The sequence below is a fragment of the Cryptomeria japonica genome, unplaced genomic scaffold, assembly GCF_030272615.1.
Source record: "Cryptomeria japonica unplaced genomic scaffold, Sugi_1.0 HiC_scaffold_376, whole genome shotgun sequence".
NCBI classification, from domain to species: Eukaryota; Viridiplantae; Streptophyta; class Pinopsida; order Cupressales; family Cupressaceae; genus Cryptomeria; species Cryptomeria japonica.
Genome location: NW_026729197.1, coordinates 73,890 through 90,000, shown reverse-complemented (window position 1 = coordinate 90,000; position 16,111 = coordinate 73,890). Strand labels below are relative to the sequence as shown.

The following is a 16,111-nucleotide window of genomic DNA, read 5'->3' as shown; positions in this document are numbered from 1 at the left end:
TGCCCAGGGTGCGCTCCGAAGCGGGGTTACTGGAGCGCCCCCTCTTTTTTTGTCAGAGCGTTTGGTGGGGTTTCTCGCATTGGCTCTTCCCAGGCCCGGTTGTTGGGTGCGCTCCCACCCTGGCGCGCGCGAAGTTGGAAGTTGGGTTAATTGCCCGGGCGCGCACCTTCGCCAGGGTGGGCACCTTGGTGCGCACACCTTGGCTGGGCTGCGCACCAGGGCGGGCTCAAGATGGCACCAGCATTCCCTTTTTCTCACTATCTTTCAAAACGGAAATTTTAAAATCTCGTTTTTTTTTTGCCTTTTATGGAAATTAGTGAAGGCATCGCATCAAAGGTGCGCACCTCGCTGCCCACCTTGGTGTGCTCCGAGGTGCCCACCACGGTGCGCAACGCCGGTGCGAACCCGGGAGCGCCCCGATGTGTGCTCCAAGGTGCGGCGTGCACGAAGTCGGACCCCGGTTTGCCCCGGGTGCGCACCTCGCGTGCACCTTGGTGCGCACACCTTGGCTGGGTTGCGCGGCCTGGTGGGCACCATGGTGCGCACCAAGGAGCGCTCCGAAGTGTGCTCCAAGGTGCGGCGTGCACGAAGTCGGAGCCCGGTTTGCCCCGGGTACGCACCTCGCGTGCACCTTCGCCGGGGTGGGCACCTCGGCTGGGTTGCGCGCCCTGGTGCGCACCAAGGAGCGCTCCGAAGTGTGCTCCAAGGTGCGGCGTGCACGAAGTCGGAGCCCGGTTTGCCCCGGGTGCGCACCTTCGCCGCGGTGCGCACCATGGCGTGCACGAAGTCGGAGCCCGGTTTGCCCCGGGTGCGCACCTCGCGTGCACCTTCGGCGGGGTTGCGCGCCCTGGTGGGCACCATGGTGCGCACCAAGGAGCGCTCCGAAGTGTGCTCCAAGGTGCGGCGTGCACGAAGTCGGAGCCCGGTTTGCCCCGGGTGCGCACCTCGCGTGCACCTTCGGCGGGGTTGCGCGCCCTGGTGGGCACCATGGTGCGCACCAAGGAGCGCTCCGAAGTGTGCTCCAAGGTGCGGCGTGCACGAAGTCGGAGCCCGGTTTGCCCCGGGTGCGCACCTCGCGTGCACCTTCGCCGCGGTGGGCACCATGGCGTGCACGAAGTCGGAGCCCGGTTTGCCCCGGGTGCGCACCTCGCGTGCACCTTCGCCGGGGTGGGCACCTCGGCTGGGTTGCGCGCCCTGGTGCGCACCAAGGAGCGCTCCGAAGTGTGCTCCAAGGTGCGGCGTGCACGAAGTCGGAGCCCGGTTTGCCCCGGGTGCGCACCTCGCGTGCACCTTCGCCAGGGTGGGCACCTCGGTGCGCACACCTTCTCAATGTTTTCTTGCCTTTTCTGGAAATTGGTGAAGGCAGCGCATCAAAGGTGCGCACCTCGGTGTGCTCCGAGGTGCGAACCCGAGAGCGCTCCGAGGTGCCCACGAAGTCGAAAGTCGGGTTAATTGCATTGTTTTCCCCGGGTGCGCTCCGAGGTGCGCAACATCGGCGCGCACCAAGGAGGGCTCCGAAGTGTGCTCCAAGGTGCGCACGATGGCGTGCACCTCTGGTGCGCACGATTCGGAGCTCGGTTTGACCGGGGTGCGCACACCTTGGCTGGGTTGCGCACCTTTTGTGCGCTCCAAGGTGCGCACGAAGTCGGAGCTCGGTTTGCCCCGGGTGCGCACCTTCGCCAGGGTGCGCACCTTGATGCGCACGCCTTGGCTGGGCTGCGCACCTTGGTGGGCGCCATGGTGCGCACCTTTCGTGCGCTCCAAGGTGCGCACGAAGTCGGAGCTCGGTTTGCCCCGGGTGCGCACCTTGGTGGGCGCCATGGTGCACTCCGAGGTGCCCAAGATTGGTGCGCACCAAGGAGCGCTCCGAAGTGCGCTCCAAGGTGCGCGCGAAGTCGAAAGTTGGGTTAATTGTCCGGTTTGCCTCGGGTGCGCACCTTGCGTGCACCTTCGCCAGGGTGGGCGCCTTGGTGCGCACACCTTGGCTGGGCTGCGCACACCTTGGCACCCGCGTTTCCTTCATTTTAAATTTTTTTTTTTTACAATCTCTCAAGTGGGAAATTCTATAATCTCAACTTTTTTTGCCTTTTCAGGAAACTTTTGAATGGAGCGCATCATTGGTGCGCTCCGAAGTGTGCTCCAAAGCTCTCTCCAGCTGCGTGCACCTGCCCCGGCCGCGCACCCGGCCCCGCCCAGCTTCGCTCACCTGTCCCGGGCGTCTGGTGCGGAACCTTAGAGTAAGAAACATCACCGTGCACCTTGGCCAACGTGCGCGACTCGACCGAGCGCGCACTGGCCGAGGTGCACACCGATTTCACCTGGGTGCGCGCGCAGCACCTCGGGCGCACCGGGGTGCGCGCACAACGCCCGGGTTGCACCGTGGCCTGTGTGCTCGGGGCGCCTCGGGTGCGAGCTCGGTGTCGCCCCCGCGCGCGCGGTAGTGCGGGCAGCGCACCCCGGCCCGGCCCGGCCCCGACGAGAACGCAAACGGGCAAAAGGTTTATTCAAATAGCATTGCGACGCCCGGCGAAAAACTAAAAAAGGGTGCAACACCGGGACTTCCCGGGAGGTCACCCATCCCAGTACTACTCCGGCCCAAGCGCGCTTAACTGCGGAGTTCTGATGGGATCCGGTGCACTAACGCTGGTATGATCGCACCCGTTATGAGCTTGTCGCAGTGTGTACTTAGCAAACCGCGACCCACGTGCGAATCCACCCCGGCCACCCACCCCCGTCGAGGTGCACACCCTCCCTCGCGAAGTGCGCCCCGTTCGCCAAGTGTGAGCCCTGCCCGGGTGCGCGCACCTTGCTAGGGCGTCGGGTGTGCACCCGGCCCGGCCTACGTGCGTGCACCTGGAGGGGGCGTCGTGTGCGTGCAGTGTCCCGTCTGCAACGCGGTGCCCACACACCACCTCGGGCGCAACGACCTGCGCTCACATGTGGGCCGAGTGCACCTTGGTGCATGTTCGGGGCGCCTCGGGTGCACGCTCGATCTTGCCCCGGTGCACCAAGGCGCTCGGTTTGCCCCGGGTGCGCACTTGGTGCAAGGTGGGCACCCAAAATAGGGATCAAGCACCAAAACACAAGTTTCGGGATGCAAAATGGGACCCAAGGACCACAAATGCGTTCCAAGACCCATGATGGGTCCACGAGAACAAAAATGTGTTCCGAGACTTAATAAACAAATATTGGGTTTTAGGAGAAGAAACATGCTCTGATGCCCAAAACGAGAATCGACCCCGAAAAGGCCACAGGCCAAAAGTGGGATGCGAGACAAAAAAAAATGGGACCCGAGGACCAAAATTGGGTTCCCAGGTCGAAGACAGGGCAACCGGACAAGAAACGACCTCTAAGGCTCGAAATGAGTCCCGACGACTAAAACTTGACAAGAAGCACCCATCAGGCACCCAACTCGACACCCATGGGATGCCGACCCACCCGGGCTTCCACCTAGCACACCTTGGCACCCACCCACCCTCGCACCCAACCTCGCACCCAACTTAGCACCTTTGAACCCACATTGGCACTCACCCTGACCCTGGCACCTTGGAACCCACATTGGCACTCACCTTGACCCTGGCACCCACCTTTGCACTCACCTTGGGACCCACCCTGGCTCCCACCTCGGCACCCACCCAGACACCCACCTTGGTTCCTTGGCACCCACCTTGGATCCTTGGCACCCACCCCGACACCCACCTTGGCACGCAACTTGGCTACTTGCCACCCACCTTGGCTCCTTGACGCCCACCCCGACAACCACCCCGTGACCTACCCTGGCTAGGGTTGGTGCACACCCACCCTGGTGCCCACCTTGGCACCCACCCTATGACCCACCTTGGCACGCACCTTAGTACCCACCCCGTTACCCACCCTAGGACCCACCCCGTGACCCACCTTGGCCAGGGTGGGTGCCTTGGTGCGCACAACTTGCCTGGGCTGCACACCAGGGCGGGCTCAAGATGGCACCCGCGTTCCGTTTTTTTCACTATCTTTCAAAACGGAAATTTTAAAATCTCATTTTTTTCTTTTTTTTGCCTTTTCTGGAAATTAGTGAAGGCAGCGCATCAAAGGTGCGCAATGCTGGTGCGAACCCGGGAGCGCTCCGATGTGTGCTCCAAGGTGCGGCGTGCACGAAGTCCGAGCCCGGTTTGCCCCGGGTGCGCACCTCGCGTGCACCTTCGCCGGGGTGAGCACCTTGGCTGGGTTGCGCGCCCTGGTGCGTACCAAGGAGCGCTCTGAAGTGTGCTCCAAGGTGCGGCGTGCACGAAGTCGGAGCCCGGTTTGCCCCGGGTGTGCACCTCGGGTGCGCACCTCGCGTGCACCTTCGCTGCGGTGGGCACCTTGGCTGGGTTGCGCGCCTTGGTGGGCACCATGCAGTGCACGAAGTCGGAGCCCGGTTTGCCCCGGGCGCGCACCTCCGCCAGGGTGGGCACCTTGGTGCGCACAACTTGCCTGGGCTGCGCATCAGGAAGGGCTCAAGATGGCACCCGCGTTCCGTTTTTTTCACTATCTTTCAGAACGGAAATTTTAAAATATCGTTTTTTTTTGCCTTTTCTGGAAATTAGTGAAGGCAGCGCATCAAAGGTGCGCAACGCTGGTGCGAACCTGGGAGCGCTCCGATGTGTGCTCCAAGGTGCGGCGTGCACGAAGTCGGAGCCCGGTTTGCCTCGGGTGCGCCCTGGTGGGCACCATGGTGCGCACCAAGGAGCGCTCCGAAGTGTGCTCCAAGGTGCGGCCTGCACGAAGTCGGAGCCCGGTTTGCCCCGGGTGTGCACCTCGGGTGGGCACCTTGGTGCGCATGCCTTGCCTGGGCTGCGCACCAGGGCGGGCTCAAGATGGCACCCGCGTTCCTTTTTTTTCACTATCTTTCAAAACGGAAATTTTAAAATCTCATTTTTTTTTGCCTTTTTCTGGAAATTAGTGAAGGCAGCGCATCAAAGGTGCGCACCTCGCTGCCCACCACGGTGCGCAACGCCGGTGGGCACCCGGGAGTGCTTCGAAGTGTGCTCCAAGGTGCTGCGTGCACGTTGTCGGAGCCCGGTTTGCCCCGGGTGCGCACCTCGCGTGCACCTTCGTCGGGGTGGGCACCTTGGCTTGGTTTGCCCCGGCTGCGCTCCGAAGCGGGGTTATTGGAGCGCCGCCTCTTTTTTTGTCGGAGCGTTTGGTGGGGTTTCTCGCATTGGCTCTTCCGAGGCCCGGTTGCCACCCTGGCGCGCACGAAGTCGGAAGTAGGGTTAATTGCCCGGGTGCGCACCTTTGCCAGGGTGGCACCTTACCTGGGCTGCGCACCAGGGCGGGCTCAAGATGGCACGCGCGTTCCGTTTTTTTCACTATCTTTCAAAACGGAAATTTTAAAATCTCCTTTTTTTTTTGCCTTTTCTGGAAATTAGTGAAGGCAGCGCATCAAAGGTGCGCACCTCGCTGCCCACCTTGGTGTGCTCTGAGGTGCGCACCCGGGAGCGCTACGAAGTGTGCTCCAAGGTGCGGCGTGCACGTTGTCGGAGCCCGGTTTGCCCCGGGTGCGCACCTCGCCTGCACCTTGGCCGGGGTGGGCACCTTGGCTGGGTTTGCCCAGGGTGCGCTCCGAAGCGGGGTTACTGGAGCGCCCCCTCTTTTTTTGTCAGAGAGTTTGGTGGGGTTTCTCGCATTGGCTCTTCCCAGGCCCGGTTGTTGGGTGCGCTCCCACCCTGGCGCGCGCGAAGTTGGAAGTTGGGTTAATTGCCCGGGCGCGCACCTTCGCCAGGGTGGGCACCTTGGTGCGCAAACCTTGGCTGGGCTGCGCACCAGGGCGGGCTCAAGATGGCACCAGCATTCCCTTTTTCTCACTATCTTTCAAAACGGAAATTTTAAAATCTCGTTTTTTTTTTGCCTTTTATGGAAATTAGTGAAGGCATCGCATCAAAGGTGCGCACCTCGCTGCCCACCTTGGTGTGCTCCGAGGTGCCCACCACGGTGCGCAACGCCGGTGCGAACCCGGGAGCGCCCCGATGTGTGCTCCAAGGTGCGGCGTGCACGAAGTCGGACCCCGGTTTGCCCCGGGTGCGCACCTCGCGTGCACCTTGGTGCGCACACCTTGGCTGGGTTGCGCGGCCTGGTGGGCACCATGGTGCGCACCAAGGAGCGCTCCGAAGTGTGCTCCAAGGTGCGGCGTGCACGAAGTCGGAGCCCGGTTTGCCCCGGGTGCGCACCTTCGCCGCGGTGGGCACCATGGCGTGCACGAAGTCGGAGCCCGGTTTGCCCCGGGTGCGCACCTCGCGTGCACCTTCGCCGGGGTGGGCACCTCGGCTGGGTTGCGCGCCCTGGTGCGCACCAAGGAGCGCTCTGAAGTGTGCTCCAAGGTGCGGCGTGCACGAAGTCGGAGCCCGGTTTGCCCCGGGTGTGCACCTCGCGTGCACCTTCGCTGCGGTGGGCACCTTGGCTGGGTTGCGCGCCTTGGTGGGCACCATGCAGTGCACGAAGTCGGAGCCCGGTTTGCCCCGGGCGCGCACCTCCGCCAGGGTGGGCACCTTGGTGCGCACAACTTGCCTGGGCTGCGCACCAGGAAGGGCTCAAGATGGCACCCGCGTTCCGTTTTTTTCACTATCTTTCAGAACGGAAATTTTAAAATATCGTTTTTTTTTGCCTTTTCTGGAAATTAGTGAAGGCAGCGCATCAAAGGTGCGCAACGCTGGTGCGAACCTGGGAGCGCTCCGATGTGTGCTCCAAGGTGCGGCGTGCACGAAGTCGGACCCCGGTTTGCCCCGGGTGCGCACCTCGCGTGCACCTTGGTGCGCACACCTTGGCTGGGTTGCGCGCCCTGGTGGGCACCATGGTGCGCACCAAGGAGCGCTCCGAAGTGTGCTCCAAGGTGCGGCGTGCACGAAGTCGGAGCCCGGTTTGCCCCGGGTGCGCACCTCGCGTGCACCTTCGCCGCGGTGGGCACCATGGCGTGCACGAAGTCGGAGCCCGGTTTGCCCCGGGTGCGCACCTCGCGTGCACCTTCGCCGGGGTGGGCACCTTGGTGTGCAGACCTTGGCTGGGTTGCGCGCCCTGGTGGGCACCATGGTGCGCACCAAGGAGCGCTCCGAAGTGTGCTCCAAGGTGCGGCCTGCACGAAGTCGGAGCCCGGTTTGCCCCGGGTGTGCACCTCGGGTGGGCACCTTGGTGCGCATGCCTTGCCTGGGCTGCGCACCAGGGCGGGCTCAAGATGGCACCCGCGTTCCTTTTTTTTCACTATCTTTCAAAACGGAAATTTTAAAATCTCATTTTTTTTTGCCTTTTTCTGGAAATTAGTGAAGGCAGCGCATCAAAGGTGCGCACCTCGCTGCCCACCACGGTGCGCAACGCCGGTGGGCACCCGGGAGTGCTTCGAAGTGTGCTCCAAGGTGCTGCGTGCACGTTGTCGGAGCCCGGTTTGCCCCGGGTGCGCACCTCGCGTGCACCTTCGTCGGGGTGGGCACCTTGGCTGGGTTTGCCCCGGCTGCGCTCCGAAGCGGGGTTATTGGAGCGCCGCCTCTTTTTTTGTCGGAGCGTTTGGTGGGGTTTCTCGCATTGGCTCTTCCGAGGCCCGGTTGCCACCCTGGCGCGCACGAAGTCGGAAGTAGGGTTAATTGCCCGGGTGCGCACCTTTGCCAGGGTGGGCACCTTACCTGGGCTGCGCACCAGGGCGGGCTCAAGATGGCACGCGCGTTCCGTTTTTTTCACTATCTTTCAAAACGGAAATTTTAAAATCTCCTTTTTTTTTTGCCTTTTCTGGAAATTAGTGAAGGCAGCGCATCAAAGGTGCGCACCTCGCTGCCCACCTTGGTGTGCTCTGAGGTGCGCACCCGGGAGCGCTACGAAGTGTGCTCCAAGGTGCGGCGTGCACGTTGTCGGAGCCCGGTTTGCCCCGGGTGCGCACCTCGCCTGCACCTTGGCCGGGGTGGGCACCTTGGCTGGGTTTGCCCAGGGTGCGCTCCGAAGCGGGGTTACTGGAGCGCCCCCTCTTTTTTTGTCAGAGCGTTTGGTGGGGTTTCTCGCATTGGCTCTTCCCAGGCCCGGTTGTTGGGTGCGCTCCCACCCTGGCGCGCGCGAAGTTGGAAGTTGGGTTAATTGCCCGGGCGCGCACCTTCGCCAGGGTGGGCACCTTGGTGCGCACACCTTGGCTGGGCTGCGCACCAGGGCGGGCTCAAGATGGCACCAGCATTCCCTTTTTCTCACTATCTTTCAAAACGGAAATTTTAAAATCTCGTTTTTTTTTTGCCTTTTATGGAAATTAGTGAAGGCATCGCATCAAAGGTGCGCACCTCGCTGCCCACCTTGGTGTGCTCCGAGGTGCCCACCACGGTGCGCAACGCCGGTGCGAACCCGGGAGCGCCCCGATGTGTGCTCCAAGGTGCGGCGTGCACGAAGTCGGACCCCGGTTTGCCCCGGGTGCGCACCTCGCGTGCACCTTGGTGCGCACACCTTGGCTGGGTTGCGCGGCCTGGTGGGCACCATGGTGCGCACCAAGGAGCGCTCCGAAGTGTGCTCCAAGGTGCGGCGTGCACGAAGTCGGAGCCCGGTTTGCCCCGGGTACGCACCTCGCGTGCACCTTCGCCGGGGTGGGCACCTCGGCTGGGTTGCGCGCCCTGGTGCGCACCAAGGAGCGCTCCGAAGTGTGCTCCAAGGTGCGGCGTGCACGAAGTCGGAGCCCGGTTTGCCCCGGGTGCGCACCTTCGCCGCGGTGCGCACCATGGCGTGCACGAAGTCGGAGCCCGGTTTGCCCCGGGTGCGCACCTCGCGTGCACCTTCGGTGGGGTTGCGCGCCCTGGTGGGCACCATGGTGCGCACCAAGGAGCGCTCCGAAGTGTGCTCCAAGGTGCGGCGTGCACGAAGTCGGAGCCCGGTTTGCCCCGGGTGCGCACCTCGCGTGCACCTTCGGCGGGGTTGCGCGCCCTGGTGGGCACCATGGTGCGCACCAAGGAGCGCTCCGAAGTGTGCTCCAAGGTGCGGCGTGCACGAAGTCGGAGCCCGGTTTGCCCCGGGTGCGCACCTCGCGTGCACCTTCGCCGCGGTGGGCACCATGGCGTGCACGAAGTCGGAGCCCGGTTTGCCCCGGGTGCGCACCTCGCGTGCACCTTCGCCGGGGTGGGCACCTCGGCTGGGTTGCGCGCCCTGGTGCGCACCAAGGAGCGCTCCGAAGTGTGCTCCAAGGTGCGGCGTGCACGAAGTCGGAGCCCGGTTTGCCCCGGGTGCGCACCTCGCGTGCACCTTCGCCAGGGTGGGCACCTCGGTGCGCACACCTTCTCAATGTTTTCTTGCCTTTTCTGGAAATTGGTGAAGGCAGCGCATCAAAGGTGCGCACCTCGGTGTGCTCCGAGGTGCGAACCCGAGAGCGCTCCGAGGTGCCCACGAAGTCGAAAGTCGGGTTAATTGCATTGTTTTCCCCGGGTGCGCTCCGAGGTGCGCAACATCGGCGCGCACCAAGGAGGGCTCCGAAGTGTGCTCCAAGGTGCGCACGATGGCGTGCACCTCTGGTGCGCACGATTCGGAGCTCGGTTTGACCGGGGTGCGCACACCTTGGCTGGGTTGCGCACCTTTTGTGCGCTCCAAGGTGCGCACGAAGTCGGAGCTCGGTTTGCCCCGGGTGCGCACCTTCGCCAGGGTGCGCACCTTGATGCGCACGCCTTGGCTGGGCTGCGCACCTTGGTGGGCGCCATGGTGCGCACCTTTCGTGCGCTCCAAGGTGCGCACGAAGTCGGAGCTCGGTTTGCCCCGGGTGCGCACCTTGGTGGGCGCCATGGTGCACTCCGAGGTGCCCAAGATTGGTGCGCACCAAGGAGCGCTCCGAAGTGCGCTCCAAGGTGCGCGCGAAGTCGAAAGTTGGGTTAATTGTCCGGTTTGCCTCGGGTGCGCACCTTGCGTGCACCTTCGCCAGGGTGGGCGCCTTGGTGCGCACACCTTGGCTGGGCTGCGCACACCTTGGCACCCGCGTTTCCTTCATTTTAAATTTTTTTTTTTTACAATCTCTCAAGTGGGAAATTCTATAATCTCAACTTTTTTTGCCTTTTCAGGAAACTTTTGAATGGAGCGCATCATTGGTGCGCTCCGAAGTGTGCTCCAAAGCTCTCTCCAGCTGCGTGCACCTGCCCCGGCCGCGCACCCGGCCCCGCCCAGCTTCGCTCACCTGTCCCGGGCGTCTGGTGCGGAACCTTAGAGTAAGAAACATCACCGTGCACCTTGGCCAACGTGCGCGACTCGACCGAGCGCGCACTGGCCGAGGTGCACACCGATTTCACCTGGGTGCGCGCGCAGCACCTCGGGCGCACCGGGGTGCGCGCACAACGCCCGGGTTGCACCGTGGCCTGTGTGCTCGGGGCGCCTCGGGTGCGAGCTCGGTGTCGCCCCCGCGCGCGCGGTAGTGCGGGCAGCGCACCCCGGCCCGGCCCGGCCCCGACGAGAACGCAAACGGGCAAAAGGTTTATTCAAATAGCATTGCGACGCCCGGCGAAAAACTAAAAAAGGGTGCAACACCGGGACTTCCCGGGAGGTCACCCATCCCAGTACTACTCCGGCCCAAGCGCGCTTAACTGCGGAGTTCTGATGGGATCCGGTGCACTAACGCTGGTATGATCGCACCCGTTATGAGCTTGTCGCAGTGTGTACTTAGCAAACCGCGACCCACGTGCGAATCCACCCCGGCCACCCACCCCCGTCGAGGTGCACACCCTCCCTCGCGAAGTGCGCCCCGTTCGCCAAGTGTGAGCCCTGCCCGGGTGCGCGCACCTTGCTAGGGCGTCGGGTGTGCACCCGGCCCGGCCTACGTGCGTGCACCTGGAGGGGGCGTCGTGTGCGTGCAGTGTCCCGTCTGCAACGCGGTGCCCACACACCACCTCGGGCGCAACGACCTGCGCTCACATGTGGGCCGAGTGCACCTTGGTGCATGTTCGGGGCGCCTCGGGTGCACGCTCGATCTTGCCCCGGTGCACCAAGGCGCTCGGTTTGCCCCGGGTGCGCACTTGGTGCAAGGTGGGCACCCAAAATAGGGATCAAGCACCAAAACACAAGTTTCGGGATGCAAAATGGGACCCAAGGACCACAAATGCGTTCCAAGACCCATGATGGGTCCACGAGAACAAAAATGTGTTCCGAGACTTAATAAACAAATATTGGGTTTTAGGAGAAGAAACATGCTCTGATGCCCAAAACGAGAATCGACCCCGAAAAGGCCACAGGCCAAAAGTGGGATGCGAGACAAAAAAAAATGGGACCCGAGGACCAAAATTGGGTTCCCAGGTCGAAGACAGGGCAACCGGACAAGAAACGACCTCTAAGGCTCGAAATGAGTCCCGACGACTAAAACTTGACAAGAAGCACCCATCAGGCACCCAACTCGACACCCATGGGATGCCGACCCACCCGGGCTTCCACCTAGCACACCTTGGCACCCACCCACCCTCGCACCCAACCTCGCACCCAACTTAGCACCTTTGAACCCACATTGGCACTCACCCTGACCCTGGCACCTTGGAACCCACATTGGCACTCACCTTGACCCTGGCACCCACCTTTGCACTCACCTTGGGACCCACCCTGGCTCCCACCTCGGCACCCACCCAGACACCCACCTTGGTTCCTTGGCACCCACCTTGGATCCTTGGCACCCACCCCGACACCCACCTTGGCACGCAACTTGGCTACTTGCCACCCACCTTGGCTCCTTGACGCCCACCCCGACAACCACCCCGTGACCTACCCTGGCTAGGGTTGGTGCACACCCACCCTGGTGCCCACCTTGGCACCCACCCTATGACCCACCTTGGCACGCACCTTAGTACCCACCCCGTTACCCACCCTAGGACCCACCCCGTGACCCACCTTGGCCAGGGTGGGTGCCTTGGTGCGCACAACTTGCCTGGGCTGCACACCAGGGCGGGCTCAAGATGGCACCCGCGTTCCGTTTTTTTCACTATCTTTCAAAACGGAAATTTTAAAATCTCATTTTTTTCTTTTTTTTGCCTTTTCTGGAAATTAGTGAAGGCAGCGCATCAAAGGTGCGCAATGCTGGTGCGAACCCGGGAGCGCTCCGATGTGTGCTCCAAGGTGCGGCGTGCACGAAGTCCGAGCCCGGTTTGCCCCGGGTGCGCACCTCGCGTGCACCTTCGCCGGGGTGAGCACCTTGGCTGGGTTGCGCGCCCTGGTGCGTACCAAGGAGCGCTCTGAAGTGTGCTCCAAGGTGCGGCGTGCACGAAGTCGGAGCCCGGTTTGCCCCGGGTGTGCACCTCGGGTGCGCACCTCGCGTGCACCTTCGCTGCGGTGGGCACCTTGGCTGGGTTGCGCGCCTTGGTGGGCACCATGCAGTGCACGAAGTCGGAGCCCGGTTTGCCCCGGGCGCGCACCTCCGCCAGGGTGGGCACCTTGGTGCGCACAACTTGCCTGGGCTGCGCATCAGGAAGGGCTCAAGATGGCACCCGCGTTCCGTTTTTTTCACTATCTTTCAGAACGGAAATTTTAAAATATCGTTTTTTTTTGCCTTTTCTGGAAATTAGTGAAGGCAGCGCATCAAAGGTGCGCAACGCTGGTGCGAACCTGGGAGCGCTCCGATGTGTGCTCCAAGGTGCGGCGTGCACGAAGTCGGAGCCCGGTTTGCCTCGGGTGCGCCCTGGTGGGCACCATGGTGCGCACCAAGGAGCGCTCCGAAGTGTGCTCCAAGGTGCGGCCTGCACGAAGTCGGAGCCCGGTTTGCCTCGGGTGTGCACCTCGGGTGGGCACCTTGGTGCGCATGCCTTGCCTGGGCTGCGCACCAGGGCGGGCTCAAGATGGCACCCGCGTTCCTTTTTTTTCACTATCTTTCAAAACGGAAATTTTAAAATCTCATTTTTTTTTGCCTTTTTCTGGAAATTAGTGAAGGCAGCGCATCAAAGGTGCGCACCTCGCTGCCCACCACGGTGCGCAATGCCGGTGGGCACCCGGGAGTGCTTCGAAGTGTGCTCCAAGGTGCTGCGTGCACGTTGTCGGAGCCCGGTTTGCCCCGGGTGCGCACCTCGCGTGCACCTTCGTCGGGGTGGGCACCTTGGCTTGGTTTGCCCCGGCTGCGCTCCGAAGCGGGGTTATTGGAGCGCCGCCTCTTTTTTTGTCGGAGCGTTTGGTGGGGTTTCTCGCATTGGCTCTTCCGAGGCCCGGTTGCCACCCTGGCGCGCACGAAGTCGGAAGTAGGGTTAATTGCCCGGGTGCGCACCTTTGCCAGGGTGGCACCTTACCTGGGCTGCGCACCAGGGCGGGCTCAAGATGGCACGCGCGTTCCGTTTTTTTCACTATCTTTCAAAACGGAAATTTTAAAATCTCCTTTTTTTTTTGCCTTTTCTGGAAATTAGTGAAGGCAGCGCATCAAAGGTGCGCACCTCGCTGCCCACCTTGGTGTGCTCTGAGGTGCGCACCCGGGAGCGCTACGAAGTGTGCTCCAAGGTGCGGCGTGCACGTTGTCGGAGCCCGGTTTGCCCCGGGTGCGCACCTCGCCTGCACCTTGGCCGGGGTGGGCACCTTGGCTGGGTTTGCCCAGGGTGCGCTCCGAAGCGGGGTTACTGGAGCGCCCCCTCTTTTTTTGTCAGAGAGTTTGGTGGGGTTTCTCGCATTGGCTCTTCCCAGGCCCGGTTGTTGGGTGCGCTCCCACCCTGGCGCGCGCGAAGTTGGAAGTTGGGTTAATTGCCCGGGCGCGCACCTTCGCCAGGGTGGGCACCTTGGTGCGCAAACCTTGGCTGGGCTGCGCACCAGGGCGGGCTCAAGATGGCACCAGCATTCCCTTTTTCTCACTATCTTTCAAAACGGAAATTTTAAAATCTCGTTTTTTTTTTGCCTTTTATGGAAATTAGTGAAGGCATCGCATCAAAGGTGCGCACCTCGCTGCCCACCTTGGTGTGCTCCGAGGTGCCCACCACGGTGCGCAACGCCGGTGCGAACCCGGGAGCGCCCCGATGTGTGCTCCAAGGTGCGGCGTGCACGAAGTCGGACCCCGGTTTGCCCCGGGTGCGCACCTCGCGTGCACCTTGGTGCGCACACCTTGGCTGGGTTGCGCGGCCTGGTGGGCACCATGGTGCGCACCAAGGAGCGCTCCGAAGTGTGCTCCAAGGTGCGGCGTGCACGAAGTCGGAGCCCGGTTTGCCCCGGGTGCGCACCTTCGCCGCGGTGGGCACCATGGCGTGCACGAAGTCGGAGCCCGGTTTGCCCCGGGTGCGCACCTCGCGTGCACCTTCGCCGGGGTGGGCACCTCGGCTGGGTTGCGCGCCCTGGTGCGCACCAAGGAGCGCTCTGAAGTGTGCTCCAAGGTGCGGCGTGCACGAAGTCGGAGCCCGGTTTGCCCCGGGTGTGCACCTCGCGTGCACCTTCGCTGCGGTGGGCACCTTGGCTGGGTTGCGCGCCTTGGTGGGCACCATGCAGTGCACGAAGTCGGAGCCCGGTTTGCCCCGGGCGCGCACCTCCGCCAGGGTGGGCACCTTGGTGCGCACAACTTGCCTGGGCTGCGCACCAGGAAGGGCTCAAGATGGCACCCGCGTTCCGTTTTTTTCACTATCTTTCAGAACGGAAATTTTAAAATATCGTTTTTTTTTGCCTTTTCTGGAAATTAGTGAAGGCAGCGCATCAAAGGTGCGCAACGCTGGTGCGAACCTGGGAGCGCTCCGATGTGTGCTCCAAGGTGCGGCGTGCACGAAGTCGGACCCCGGTTTGCCCCGGGTGCGCACCTCGCGTGCACCTTGGTGCGCACACCTTGGCTGGGTTGCGCGCCCTGGTGGGCACCATGGTGCGCACCAAGGAGCGCTCCGAAGTGTGCTCCAAGGTGCGGCGTGCACGAAGTCGGAGCCCGGTTTGCCCCGGGTGCGCACCTCGCGTGCACCTTCGCCGCGGTGGGCACCATGGCGTGCACGAAGTCGGAGCCCGGTTTGCCCCGGGTGCGCACCTCGCGTGCACCTTCGCCGGGGTGGGCACCTTGGTGTGCAGACCTTGGCTGGGTTGCGCGCCCTGGTGGGCACCATGGTGCGCACCAAGGAGCGCTCCGAAGTGTGCTCCAAGGTGCGGCCTGCACGAAGTCGGAGCCCGGTTTGCCCCGGGTGTGCACCTCGGGTGGGCACCTTGGTGCGCATGCCTTGCCTGGGCTGCGCACCAGGGCGGGCTCAAGATGGCACCCGCGTTCCTTTTTTTTCACTATCTTTCAAAACGGAAATTTTAAAATCTCATTTTTTTTTGCCTTTTTCTGGAAATTAGTGAAGGCAGCGCATCAAAGGTGCGCACCTCGCTGCCCACCACGGTGCGCAACGCCGGTGGGCACCCGGGAGTGCTTCGAAGTGTGCTCCAAGGTGCTGCGTGCACGTTGTCGGAGCCCGGTTTGCCCCGGGTGCGCACCTCGCGTGCACCTTCGTCGGGGTGGGCACCTTGGCTGGGTTTGCCCCGGCTGCGCTCCGAAGCGGGGTTATTGGAGCGCCGCCTCTTTTTTTGTCGGAGCGTTTGGTGGGGTTTCTCGCATTGGCTCTTCCGAGGCCCGGTTGCCACCCTGGCGCGCACGAAGTCGGAAGTAGGGTTAATTGCCCGGGTGCGCACCTTTGCCAGGGTGGGCACCTTACCTGGGCTGCGCACCAGGGCGGGCTCAAGATGGCACGCGCGTTCCGTTTTTTTCACTATCTTTCAAAACGGAAATTTTAAAATCTCCTTTTTTTTTTGCCTTTTCTGGAAATTAGTGAAGGCAGCGCATCAAAGGTGCGCACCTCGCTGCCCACCTTGGTGTGCTCTGAGGTGCGCACCCGGGAGCGCTACGAAGTGTGCTCCAAGGTGCGGCGTGCACGTTGTCGGAGCCCGGTTTGCCCCGGGTGCGCACCTCGCCTGCACCTTGGCCGGGGTGGGCACCTTGGCTGGGTTTGCCCAGGGTGCGCTCCGAAGCGGGGTTACTGGAGCGCCCCCTCTTTTTTTGTCAGAGCGTTTGGTGGGGTTTCTCGCATTGGCTCTTCCCAGGCCCGGTTGTTGGGTGCGCTCCCACCCTGGCGCGCGCGAAGTTGGAAGTTGGGTTAATTGCCCGGGCGCGCACCTTCGCCAGGGTGGGCACCTTGGTGCGCACACCTTGGCTGGGCTGCGCACCAGGGCGGGCTCAAGATGGCACCAGCATTCCCTTTTTCTCACTATCTTT

The 16,111-nt window shown here is 62.8% G+C and overlaps 2 non-coding genes across 2 annotated transcripts; both read right to left on the bottom strand.

Annotated features, from left to right (window-relative positions):
- Positions 1-2,541: 2,541 nt before the first annotated feature.
- LOC131871163 (5S ribosomal RNA) lies at positions 2,542-2,660 on the bottom strand. The gene has a single exon (XR_009369436.1). It is a non-coding gene; the product is annotated as a 5S ribosomal RNA (ribosomal RNA).
- A 7,804-nt stretch (positions 2,661-10,464) lies between these two features.
- LOC131871162 (5S ribosomal RNA) lies at positions 10,465-10,583 on the bottom strand. Its single transcript, XR_009369435.1, has one exon. It is a non-coding gene; the product is annotated as a 5S ribosomal RNA (ribosomal RNA).
- Positions 10,584-16,111: the final 5,528 nt, after the last annotated feature.